Here is a 14253-nt window from a genome sequence, read left to right on the forward strand (position 1 = left end):
GTGCGTTGGTTGAAATGTCCCCAATATAATTTTTTTCCTCGTTTACTTTGAAATACCTACATCTCGTAATTATAAAACTCGTCATCATTTTCTTGTTTCTAATTACATATTGGACGCGAATTTCCTGTTTCCACTTCAAATACAGTCATAATTATAGACGTTTTATGAAAGACTGTTCATAAGAGTTGTTTAAATTAAGAAAAAGTAACAATTTAATTTTTAAGGCAATAATGAAAAACCAAATCCTCTTTATTTGGAATATGTTCATAGTTTTATACCATAGAGGTAGTTAAATATTGTAGAAACATAAAAAACAATCATTTTCACAGCATCGAACACATCATAGAAATGCTACATTTTTACATTTCCTGCTGTATCATTACAATTTGAACCCAACAGAACTGATCAGGAGCCAAGCTGCGGGATTTGGCCTCAGAAAGTAACAAGGCTGTTAAGCTGCGAGACGTACTGGAACTAGCCCACGCACCTTTTACACGTCACTGCCAAACGCTGGCGGGATATATAGAACGGCTCGTCATAAAAGAAGAATAGAAAATGCTGCACCTGGTTGGCTTCGTGGATTCTGTCGTCACGTTATCGACGTAGCAGGTGACACTTCCAGAACTGAAATGTATTTCTCGGATTCGGATAAGGAAGGAGCTAAGAGATTACCAGACGACTAGAAATAGCTTCACTGGCTTCAATACATAACTATACAGTGAAATCCTTCAATACTCTCTTAAGTTACCCACAGCTTATGCAGAAAAATTACCCTGTGGTTAAGTCAGGAATTTTCATCCTTCTTAATTTTAATTACAATAGTACGTTAGCTAAAAATGATGACGTGTTGCGGTTTTTGTCTAAGGAGCGCATTGTGGGAGATTTGCAGTATATTATTTCATTCTGCTTAAAAATTAAATGACATTCGAATCTGTTTTGCTCCTCTGCTCGTCTCTTTTTGCGTGTGAACTGCAGCTGTCCACGGCACTGCAGGTTAGCTGTACCAGCTGACCGGCTAGTGCTATCCAAGTTACATGCGCCGGTAAAGTTGTCCCCTATTATCGCGCGTAGAGTCAGCCTGGCTTCAGTCCCACGTGAAACGGAAATCCAATGAGATTCCAGCAAACGCGGAAGTATACATAGGGCAATGTTTACATCAGGTTTACTCTTAACACACGTCCTACGTGAGCGGTCAAATGCGGACGCGGCCTTTTTCCGATTTTCTTACAGTAAAAAATACTGTGTGTTAATGACGCAAAGCTACATCAACTCTTGTAGTTAGTTTTTCTGTAGAGACTCTCCTCTTCCGTTAATAAATTACAAACCGCTTCTTTCCGTTTTGGGAATACTTCTTAATCGATTATAAGAAAACTAATTATTGCAAAGAACTGATTTTTCCGTATCTTACAGTATCATATCGCAGCTTGATGAAGTGTCAATTTTTTCGATATTTGTCATAGTCATTGTGATAATTTCTAAAAAGTTATCTCATCAAATTTAGAGTGTTTACAGTGAAAAATGTGGTCGCTGACTACTTTACGTTTGGTTAATTTTAGATGATATGTTCCTGCGTATAAAATGTAGCTGACATACCGAAATTGTTTTTAAAGCTGAAATAAAAGCAATATCTAACTACAGAATGGAGAAAGATGCTGAAGTATTTTTATTCGAGGGCGCAGGTGCCGAACGCGCTGCCTGCAAGTAGCCTGCAGCTCAGTCGTCAATAGTTATGGAAGCAATCGCGTTACTCTGGTGTCGGCACACCCTCCCTTTCAGTACACCACATTCATTATCGACAGAAGGAAGATATTTTTAATGGAAAACTCGTATCTACGGTATCAAATACTGAAGAAATATTGTCTACAACAAAGGAGTGAAACTAATATATTTGGAAAGGCATATTCATGGAGAACTTCACCATTTGTATGAAGAATTGAAATGACAACCTTTGCTATTCAAGGAGTATGCTCGAATGTTGCCTACAACGTTCGATTATATCGTGGACGCTATAAAACCTGTTCTGCCATTGAATTCAACTAATTTCCAGCGACCTATTTCAGTTGAAGAACGGTCGATGGTGACTTTAAGATAAGAACACAAACAAATAATAAATCAGCCCTTTCACTCCTTTATTCACATAACTGTATGTACTTAATATTTTACATTTCTCACACACTAGTAAGATATGAATGATCAACTTGTGGCACCTGTAGCGTATTTGACTTCGACAACTCCTTTAATAACAACTCCTGCATTTGTGTTCTAAAATGTAATTTATTTAATGATGGCAACTGTTTAATATATGGCAATATTGTCTTGAACCACAGAAGGTCTTCATCATTGTTATCTTCTTGGTCCTGACGCATTATTTTAATTTTCTCTCTCTCTAATTGGAGAAATGTATACAGCTCATCTTTTTGCTTGCGTTTATTTCTCGCTGCAGCCGGTGGATTTATCGAACCTGAAGGGATGCTATCATTGCGGGTAGTTTCTGTTGTTTGGGGCATGGCCTGCTCTGGCTGTTCAACTACAGGAACCTGAAGTTCAGGTTCATCGTTGTCGTCAACACTACTGTCATTGAGAGTCTCATAACTGATGCTGACAGTAGCACTTTCAAAGGCATTTTCTGTGTCCCTCACATCCATTTCGTCTTCCAGAGTAGTAGCACATGTAGAGATCAAAAAATCCGAAGACGTGCTCGCTGCCGAGTGTTCTGGCTGAATGTTCCCTTCTGTTTTTCGCTGTGTCACAATATCTTTTAAAAATAGCATGGACTCAAAATATGGCCAAGTGCCTCTATATACCGGTTCACTGTCGGCGTCAGCCCCAGAACGAGGCTTCGGTATTTTTTTCTCAATTCTTTTGCAAACGTGTCCCATATATTTTTCCATTTTTTCTTTGCCGCATCACCTGAAGTAAAAATTTAAAAAGAAAAAGACTTCAAAGCATAACGGTACTAAAGGGTTGTTATCCTGTCCCTTTAACAACTGCCGTTTCAGTGGGGAACGCTACGGATTGTTGACTTGATTGCTTAGAATTAATGGCGAGCGGTATATTCTCTCTCTCGGTGAAAATGGAACTTTCCGTACGCTATATGAGTTGAGCGAACATGAGACAAATTTAGTATCAAACTCTCCATACTACTGATTCATCCTTGTACATAGAAGCGTAGGAAATTAATGCGATTGTTTAATGACATAATAACTGATGAGATGCTGCAGACGTTTACTCCACAGTAGTTGTGCTCTTCTGGCAAATTTGACCTACGTGATTTATAATTGCTTTTCTACTGAATCGCTCTATATAATAACAACTGACTGCTTGTTGACGATCTATTCAAAAATGACTACGAGCACTATGGGACTTAATATCTGAGGTCATCAGTTCCCTACAACTTAGAACTATTTAAACCTAACTAACCTAAGAACATCACACACATCCATGCCCGAGGCAGGATTCGAACCTGCGACGGTAGTATTCGCGCGGTTCCGGACTGAAGCGCCTAGAACCGCACGGTCACGTCGGCCGACGATCTATTGCAAAAGATGTTAAGGGCACATTACGGCAGGAGCTCACTCTGAATACTATTGTGCGTATAATCTCGAGCTCGTTAGCGTGTAAACAAAGACTAGCTCACCATTCTGCTGTCAGCAATTGCGAAAGCGACAGATTATACAAATAATTATGTTATTTGTTAAGTTCGATATATTGCATTACATACGTAAAAAGGAAGCCGTCTGGAACAATTTTACACAGAGCACAACTTAATCATAGCTAACACTTGGTTCAAGAATCATAAAAGAAGGTTGTATACATGGAAGAATTCTGGAGATACTAGAAGGTATCAGATAGATTATGTAATGGTAAGACAGAGATTTAGGAACCAGGTTTTAAATTTTAAGACATTTCCATGGGCAGATGTGGACTCTGACCACAATCTATTGGTTATGAACTGTAGATTAAAACTGAAGAAACTGCAAAAAGGAGGGAATTTAAGGAGATGGGACCTGAATAAACTGACTGAACCAGAGGTTGTACAGAGTTTCAGGAAGAGCATAAGGGAACAATTGACAGGAATGGGGGAAAGAAATGCAGTAGAAGAAGAATGGGTAGCTCTGAGGGATGAAGTAGTGAAGGCAGCAGAGGATCAAGTACATAAAAAGACGAGGGCTAGTAGAAATCCTTGGGTAACAGAACAGATGTTGAATTTAATTGATGAAAGGAGAAAATATAAAAATGCAGTAGATGAAGCAGGCAAAAAGGAATACAAACGTCTCAAAAGTGAGATCGACAGGAAGTGCAAAATGGGTAAGCAGGAATAGCTAGAGGACAAATGTAACGATGTAGAGGCTTATCTCACTAGGGGTAGGATAGATACTGCCTACAGGAAAATTAAAGACACCTTTGGAGAAAAGAGAGCCACTTGTATGAATATCAAGAGCTCAGATGGAAACCCAGTTCTAAACAAAGGGAAACCAGAAAGGTGGAAGGAGTATATACAGGGTCTATACAAGGGCGATGTTCTTGAGGACAATATTATGAAAATGGAGGAGGGTGTAGATGAAGATGAAATGGGAGATGCGATACTGCGTGAAGAGTTTGACAGAGCACTGAAAGACCTGAGTCGAAACAAGGCCCCGGGAGTAGACAACATTCCATTAGAACTACTGACGGCCAGTCCTGACAAAACTCTACCATCTGGTGAGTAAGATGTATGAATATAATAGTTCAAATTCCAAAGAAAGCAGGTGTTGACAGATGTGAAAATTACCGAACTATCAGTTTAATAAGTCACAGCTTCAAAATACTAACGCGAATTCTTTACAGACGAATGGAAAAACTGGTAGAAACCGACCTCGGGGAAGATCAGTTTGGATTCTGTAGAAATGTTGGAACACGTGAGATAATACTGACCTTACGACTTATCTTAGAAGAAAGATTATGGAAAGGCAAACCTACGTTTCTAGCATTTGTAGACTTAGAGAAAGCTTTTGACAATGTTGACTGGAATACTTTCTTTCAAATTCTAAAGGTGGCAGGGGTAAAATACAGGGAGCAAAGGCTATTTACAGTTTGTACAGAAACCAGATGGCAGTTATAAGAGTGGAGGGGCATGAAAGGGAAGCAGTGGTTGGGGAGGGAGTGAGACAGGGTTGTAGCCTCTCCCCGAAGTTATTCAATCTGTATATAGAGCAAGCAGTAAAGGAAACAAAAGAAAAATTCGGAGTAGGTATTAAAATCCATGCAGAAGAAATAAAAACTTTGAGGTTCGCCGATGACATTGTAATTCTGTCAGAGACAGCAAAGGACTTGGAAGAGCAGTTGAACGGAATGGATAGTGTCTTGAAGTGAGGATATAAGATGAACATCAACAAAAGCAAAACGAGGATAATGGAATGTAGTCGAGTTAAGTCGGGTGATGCTGAGGGAATTAGATTAGGAAGTAAGACACTTAAAGTAGTAAAGGAGTTTTGCTATTTGGGGAGCAAAATAACTGATGATGGTCGAAGTAAAGAGGATATAAAATGGAGACTGGCAATGGCAAGGAAAGCGTTTCTGAAGAAGAGAAATTTGTTAACATCGAGTATAGATTAAAGTGCCAGGAAGTCGTTTCTGAAAGTATTTGTATGGAGTGTAGCCTTGTATGGAAGTGAAACATGAACGATAAATAGTTTGGACAAGAAGAGAATATAAGCTTTCGAAATGTGATGCTACAGAAGAATGCTGAAGATTAGATGGGTAGATCACATAACTAATGAGGAAGTATTGAATAGGATTGGAGAGAAGGGGAGTTTGTGGCACAATTTAACAAGAAGAAGGGACCGGTTGGTAGGACATGTTCTGAGGCATCAAGGGATCACAAATTTAGCATTGGAGGGCAGCGTTGAAGGTAAAAATCGTAGAGAGAGGCCAAGAGATGAATACAGTAAGCAGATTCAGAAGGATATAGGTTGCAGTAAGTACTGGGAGATGAAGAAGCTTGCACGGGATAGAGAGGCATGGAAAGCTGCATCTAACGAGTCTCAGGACTGAAGACCACAACAACGTAAAAAGGAAAAAAAAAATACTATTGTCCAATTTAGTACCTACCCCATCTATAAACAAATTCAAAAAATTTAAGAAAGTAACACAGATTTTTCATCATCCCAGGTACTTAGCCTCGGGCATACCGTTCCGCCAACTCGCTTTTTCATTCAGAATTTCTAAAACGGTTACAATCGTTGCAGAGGCTGTAAAGCTATCTGGACAACACTCTTAATGAAGCACATGCCTGAGCCAACAGAAGATGATTAAAAAAATAGCACAATGTTTTTGGGACAGATGGTAATTCCCTAACTGTCTTGGAAGTGTAGGTGCGAAACACATTCGCATATTAAGAAAAAAAAAGTAAATCTGGTTCCATTTATTACTGCTACTAATCCTTCTTTTCCATTGGATTATTAGCCGTCACCGACGCAAATTATAGGTTTGTCATGGTGAATGTAGGCTCCTACGGCAAAGAAAATGACGCAGGTGTGTTTGTTGAATGCCCCTTCCGACATGCAATAGAAAAGGGAAGACTAAAACTACCTGAAGAAGAATTTTTGCCAGGATCCAGTAACGAGTATCCTTATGTTTTTCTAGGTGATGCACGATTTCCACTAAAGGAATATTTAATGAGGCCTTTCCCAGAAAGAAAGACGACTGCAGGTGACGGTAAAGAGATATACAACTATCGATTATCTCGGGAAAGAATGGTGGTTCTATAACATCTAAATTTAGAATTTTGCATAAACCTGTCGACACTGTGTGGACAAAGCAGTACATATTGTTAAAGCTATAACTTTATTACACAACATCTTCCGTGATCTTGAATCAATAAACGAGCCAGAGGTGACATTTTTCCAAGGTATATACCGAAATATACCAAATGCAGCACAGGAGAATTTACAAAAGAGATACAATCCTTAATCACGAGCAGCTGTGCTAGTGAGAGATGATTTTAAATTGTATTTTGAACAAAATCCTGTACTAAGAATGTATAGTACACTGCTTAAAAATGTGTTATGTGCTCTTACTTGTAGTATCTTTTATATTAGCAATGAAGAAAAGTTTTAAATTGTGTGTTGAACAAAATCCTGCGCACAGAAAGTAATACTGCTTAATAAATGTACGTTACACATGTACTTACTTGTAGTACCAATTATTTTCGCAGCTTCCTCCCATTCACGGCACGATATTAAACGGTTATGATAATTTTTATTTCTTTTGTCCCACAATGCACGCCGTTCCTGAACAGCACTGATCAAAATTTCAGCCATTTTAAGATGAGAAACATACTGCAAACCGAGTCCACTTCGCGCGGAAATATCAAACAATTCGATCGCTTCCGCTTCGCCACAACTCGCGTCGCACACTGCCTCGCACGTGCGCGCTCACGTAGGACAATTTGACCGTTGGCCATTGTTCGATATTTCCACGCGGTCGCCGCACCGCAGAGCGTTCGCAACGGTTCGTTCACGTAGGACGCATCCTTATGATGAAGGGATTATAGCCAGTCATCATAATCGGTTATCTGCTATATTAGCAGGTCCTTTGCCTCTCCATTTTCTGCGATCCATTGCTTCCTTCTTAAGGCTGCTGTATGTTGTACCGTCAATCATGTCATCCAGTATCTGGAATCTCTTTCTTCCTCGCTTCCTTTTCCCTTCTACATAACCTTCTAAAACTGTTTTTATCAGTCCGTCATTCTTTCTTAATATATGCCCAATCCACTTTCTTTTTCTTCTCTTTATTACATCTAGTAGCTGTCTTTTCTCTCCCACTCTTCTCAGTACCTCTTCATTTTTTACTCTGTCCATCCAACTTATTCTTTCCATCTTCTGCCATGTCCAGATCTCAAAAGCCTCCAGCCTTTCTCTGTCTTTTTTCCTCATAGTCCATGTTTCAGCGCCATATAGAAGAACACTCCATACAAGACATTTTATGAGTCTCTTTCTGGGTTCTCTGTCCAGACCGCTGCAGAAGATTCTCCTTTTCTTATAAAACGCCTCTTTTGCCATTGCTATCCTTGTTTTAATTTCTGTGGTGCACTTCCAGTCGGTGTCTATCCTGCTTCCAAGATACTTAAAATTTTGCACCTGTTCTAGTGTTTCTCCATTCAGCACAATTTTTATTTCCTTATTTCCTGCTATTGCCAATACTTTTGTTTTATTTGTGTTAGTTTTCATTCCATATTTTTTTCCGTTAGTTACAATGGTGTCCACCAAATCCTGTAATTCGTTTTCCCCTGTGGCTAGAAGGACCATGTCATCAGCAAATCTCAAGCACCCTACTCTTCTTCCTCCAATTTCTACTCCTTTGTCATCTAATGAGCATTGGTCAATCATATTTTCCAAGTACAGGTTGAAAAGAGTAGGTGATAAACAGCATCCCTGTCTTACTCCTTTCCCTAGTCTGATCCAGTTTGTACTTTCTCCTCTCACTTTAACTGAAACTTTTTGATTAAGGTATAATGAGTTTATAAGTCTTCTGGTTTTCCAGTCCACTCTCTTTTCCCTCATAATAGTCGCCAGCTTGTCCCAAACCACATTGTCAAATGCCTTTTCTAAATCGATGAAGCACATATATAGGTCTCTTCCTTTTTCAATAAACCTTTCTCCCAAGATTCGTAGGAGCCCTATTGCATCTCTGGTGCCCTTATTCCGTCTAAGGCCAAACTGCTCCTCGCCGAGATTCTCCTCTATTACTTTTTCAAGTCTTTTATTAATTATTCTTAACATCACTTTGGCTGCATGTGAAATGAGGCTGATTGTCCTGTGCTCGCTGCATATCTTGGTTCCTTGTTTTTTCGGTGATGGTAGCCGTAGCTATCGTACACGGATGGTGTTCTGCTCATGGAAATAGATCCCACTTATGTATTTTATTTCTTATTACTATGTCACTGTAAATGAAAGTTGAGGCATTCTGATACATAAACAGTCATTGACGTTTTTCTTAATCATACTATAGCTATGTAATTTTTATTTCAAAAATCGTGTACAGTCACAGTCTCTGTAAACACTACTTGTGCTCTGATTGTCTCGCTGTTCATACACACTGTGAAAATGGATGACACATGACACTGCTTTCTGCTTCGTAGTGAAAACAGACGCGAAGAACACCATTAATGGCAAGAAACAAGTTGTTGTTAATGTTTTTCACAAGTATACAGAGAAAAATCAGCTTTGACGTTTTTAAATAATAAAAGTAAGAAAATTGTTGTGACTTGTAGGTGTGGCATAATTTGTATCGTCGTAGATCAATTCGAAGCTCGTTGTAGTCTGTCATTCTTCTCTTGTTCGGTTTGAATACCTAAATCGTTAAAATTAGACATTCATCAAATATATTGCAAACTCATACTTAACCATCATTTTTCAAGAAAAATGCACGCCTCCTAGTTTCTAATTACATATCGCACCCAAAATTCTGGTTTTCATTGTAAATACACATTCTTGATTAGCGATATATAATTAAAAAAATATTGAAGTTAAGAAACCATTACACAATGAAATTTTTAAGCGAAAAATGAGAAACCAAATACTCTTTGTTTGAATATGCCCACTGTTTTGTAGGACAAATGTGGTGTCACACGAGCCAGAAGTAGTAAGTGTCGTAGAATCATGGAAAACAATTTTTACGGTATCTAGCACACTGTACAAAAGGTGCAACTGAACTCAACAGAATTGATTTGGAGTCAAGTTGAGGGATTTGTGACGAGAAACAACAATAAATTTAACTCTTTGAACGGCAGGCAAAATTGTAACTAACCACATACGTAGACGGTCACTGTGGCTAACCACATAATATTTTCTCCATTTATCGCTCAGGGGCCAGTAGACACTCTACCAACCACCTAATTGTAGCCTAAAATGCCGCTAGATGGCAGTACAGATCTTCTGCGCGAATTTTTGCCGCGATTTCAGAACAATAGTTGATACTTCTTCATTATTAGTAGTTTTAGTACTGTTCTTGGAAGCGGCGTACAGTATTCCCAGTAGCTCTTCTTTATACGGCTATTTTTGGTAAGTAATTGCTTATATTTATGTGTTGAACACATATAAGTCTACGTGTAATGTAATTTTAAATTTAAATAGAATTTTCCATGTTTTACAGACAAATTTCTGTGTTGTTAGAGCTGCTAACGACCGCCCTTCTCCTCCACCCAGTATATTTTCTTCGTCTCCATCGAATAAGTCTAACGGAAAAGGAATAACCGAGGACGAATGTTACCGAATTTTATTTGAAGAAATATCTTCTAGTGACAGCAGTGTTGACAGTGATGGTAGTGATGGAAATGACCCCACATTCACGACAAGCTGTGCTAGTTCTAGTCTTGTGTGCAGTCGTACGGTTCTAAATTTAACCAGTTGTCTTCATGGAAATAATCATATTGTTTTCATTGACAATTATTTTACATCATATCATATCCAATGGTGTGTACGCTTGTGGAACAATAAATCCCAGAAGGAAAAACATACCAAAACTCAAGGAGGAAAAGGAACTTGAAAGAGGGGAATTCGATTACAAAATAAGCAATCATGGCATAGTAATCTATAGATGGAAAGACAACAGGGCAGTCAACTTGATTTCAACATGTCATTCACCATCAGTTGTGTCCACAATAACTCGAAAAATGAAAGATGGAACAATAACCAATATCATTTGTCCAGTTGTATTGAAAGACTATGCTATTGACAGAAAAAGCAAGAAATGGTGGACGAGATTGTTTCTTCACTTTTTAGACTGCAGTGTGACAAACGCGTTCTTTATCCACAAAGAAATCGAAATGGAGCAGTTCTCCTATAAACACTTCCGTCGAGAGGTGTACAAAATCTTGTTGGCTCCAAACATAGTTTCAGTTGCAGCTAATTTTGCTTCTGTATCCCAAAGTAGTATAGCAACCCAGATCAAATCACACAAACCATACGTAGACGAAAGTATTCGCCACGAAAGCAGTAAACAACAACCAATTCACTCATCATCTAGAAGATGTGCAATTTGCGGTTCAAAGAAAAATCCAGTGCGAAAAATGTGGATGTGTTCAGTGTGCAAAGTACCTTTATGTCTGAGAACAGGCAAGAACTGTTTCAAGAGATACCAAGAAAATTAAAAACTAGATATTTCAAAGTTCAACCACCAAATATCGAATTTGTATACTGTAATGGGGTGGTGGTTACCTGTAGTGACCACATTTAATGTTAATATTTTGTTGTTGTTTAAGCGAATTTTTTCAAACTCAATGTATAAAACATGTCAAGACAATAAAATAAATGTGTTACAAGTAAAAGAAATTTGAAATTTGCAAATAATTTTTCTTGCCCCACTAGGGCAAATTTTAGTGGTGTTTACCTGCCCCGCAAAGAGTTAAGCTTCCAAACATACTGGAACTAATGCATGAAGCTTTGTGGCACTTCAGTGCCGAACGATGGCGAAATGCAGAACAGCATGTCATAAAAGAGGAAGTGCGGATTTTGTTGCTGATCGTCTCATTACCAACATAATCTGTCCAATTTTAAAATCAGTTCAAATAGATTGAGGGAAACTGCAATTTAAATGTGACAGAAGTTCACGAAAAGGCAAAGTACGCGGAATATGTTTCCGTGGTTGGTAGCACAACATAATTTTCTGCCTGCACTCATTCAATAGTCTGTACTAAATTACTTTGTGATTGACAGCGAGGAAGTCCCCATACTTTTACCCCAAACAGCAATACCTGCTTGGCAGTGGACATTATTTGCATTTTGCAGCCCATCTGCTGTCCTTTACGATCGTTGCGCTCTGTGACTTTCGATGTGTTCATTTTTGCGGGTTTAGAAGTTGCTACCGTTATTCGTTTTTAATGTTATCCATTGTTACTGTTATCAATGCCAAGAGATTTGCGATGCGAGCGCAGTCAAGAGAAATAGTTTGAGCATTACATGCCTACTTTTAGAATGAAAAACTTAATGTTGGCCCACTGCTCTCCGTTACCAAAGCAATCGACAGAATTGCTGCAGCTTTGAATATAAACAAAAACGCTGTTGTGAAGATTGGAAAATAAATGTATGACAAGGAAAAGGAAGCTGAAGAACCATGAAACTTGGGGAAAAATGTCACATGGACAAGCAGATTACCAATATCAATTTGTATGCAGAGGATGAGATTCGTCATCATTTTTATGGTTAATATCACAGGAAGGGACATCCAATGCTCAGAAAGTTACTAGTCACACTTACAGAATCAGCATTTTTTCAAGGCAGTCGTAGATCCTTGTCCATAGTTGTACACAACCTTGGCTTTCACTATGGACATTTCTGTGACGTCAGCTGTTGATGGAGAGGAAGGATATAGCTGCACGATGATGCCGATTTTTAAAGGCAATTTGTAGCATGAATATCGATGAAGTAGTGTAGCTAGATGAAACGTGGGTCCATTCAGGTTACATTGTCAAGCAGGGCTCGACAGACGACACAGCTAAACGAACAATGGCGATGCCTTATGGCAAGGTGACAGACTTATTCTTCTTCATGCAGGCACCTCACGGGGTTTTTGACCAAACAATCTCCCGCTTTTTAAATCAAACAGGAGATTATCATGAAGAAATGAACCACGTTACATTTACAAGGTGGTTTGAAGATTCACTTATACCAAGCCTTGGAAAACAGTCAACAGCTGTTCTAGATAATGCGCCTTACCATTCAGTTGTTGTTGACAAGGCACCTACCATGGCAAACCTAAAGGAGATTAGATTAGATTGGATTTACTTTCATTCCAATTAATCCGTAGTGAGGAGGTCCTCCAGAATGTAGAACATATCAGAAAAACAATAATACGTGACAAATATTTACAACTCAAACAAATAAGCTAATGTACCATTCCACAGGTCCCAAGTGGAATGATCGTCATTTTTTAAAAATGAACACTATATGAAAGAATCAGTTTACAAACACTAATGCACCAAATTTAAAATAAAAACAAGTTTTTATTTATTTATAAGGTAATAAACATGTAATACAACTACTATAATACTGATTTACAATGAACACATTACTGTATTGAAATTGTGCAGAAGTTAAGTTGGTTCTACTGAGAAATTCATCAATGGAGATGAAGGAGTTGGAAGCAGCACTTTTAACATGCTCTGCTATCCTCATGGCTATTATCAACTATTTCTAATGATTTCTATAAAGGCAACTTGATAGAATCTAATTGTGTAATTCCACTGGTGAAGAAGCTTAATTCACTATGGATTTATGCCAGAGCATTTTTGTTTTTGTTTCAGTGAAACCATTTTGTGCCTCTCATACAGAAACTGAAGATTCTCTCAGAAATTAATCAATAATGGTTTCCCTTCTTTAATTTGCAGGCAACACTATAGAAACACAAGATGACATAGATGAAGATGAGGTGGAAGACACAATACTGTGAGAAGAATTTGACAGAGCACTGCAAGACCTAAGTTGAAACAAGGGTCCCTGCAAATAGATGACATTCCATTAGAACTACTGTTAGCCTCGGGAGAACCAGCCATGACAAAACTCTTCAGATGTGTTTCTATAGTGTTGCCTGCAAGTTAAAGATGGGAAACCTGAGAGAATCTTCAGTTTCTGTCGAGAGGCACAAAATGGTTTCACTGAAACAAATACAAAAATGCCCTGGCATAAATCCATAGTGAATTAAGCTTCTTTGCCAGTGGAATTAAAGAATTAGATTCTATCAAGTTGCCTTTATAGAAATCATTAGAAATAGTTGATAATAGCCATGTGGATAGTAGAGCATGTTAAAAGTGCTGCTTCCAGAATGGGGAGGTGTGCCAGCCTTGAATTGAATCTGCCTGGCAATTCAACCTTGAAGTTCAGTGTACTGGTCAGCCTGGATGAGTTTTTAAGTGGTTTCCCACATCCTACTAGGAGAATACCAGACTGGTATCCATTCCTGCCTCAGTTATATGATTCACAAACATTTAGAAAACTTTTGGTCACTTTCACATGGATAACACTACATGAAGACGGTTGAGGAACACACATTCTGTCTTGGGGAGTAACTTTGTGGCGACAGGAAGGGCGTCTGGTCACCTCTTAAATTAACCATGCTGACCCTATGCCCATGTGGGACAAATGCACAAGAAAAAGAAATTTATAAATTGTTGATAATGTCAAATGTAAGCTAACAGATATTAGAGGTGTTATTGAGCAGAAGATAGTGAACAAATTTGACTATGTTTTGACAAGCTCTCCAGGCTACTCAACTTTT

This window comes from Schistocerca serialis, chromosome 1 (assembly GCF_023864345.2).
Source record: "Schistocerca serialis cubense isolate TAMUIC-IGC-003099 chromosome 1, iqSchSeri2.2, whole genome shotgun sequence".
NCBI classification, from domain to species: Eukaryota; Metazoa; Arthropoda; class Insecta; order Orthoptera; family Acrididae; genus Schistocerca; species Schistocerca serialis.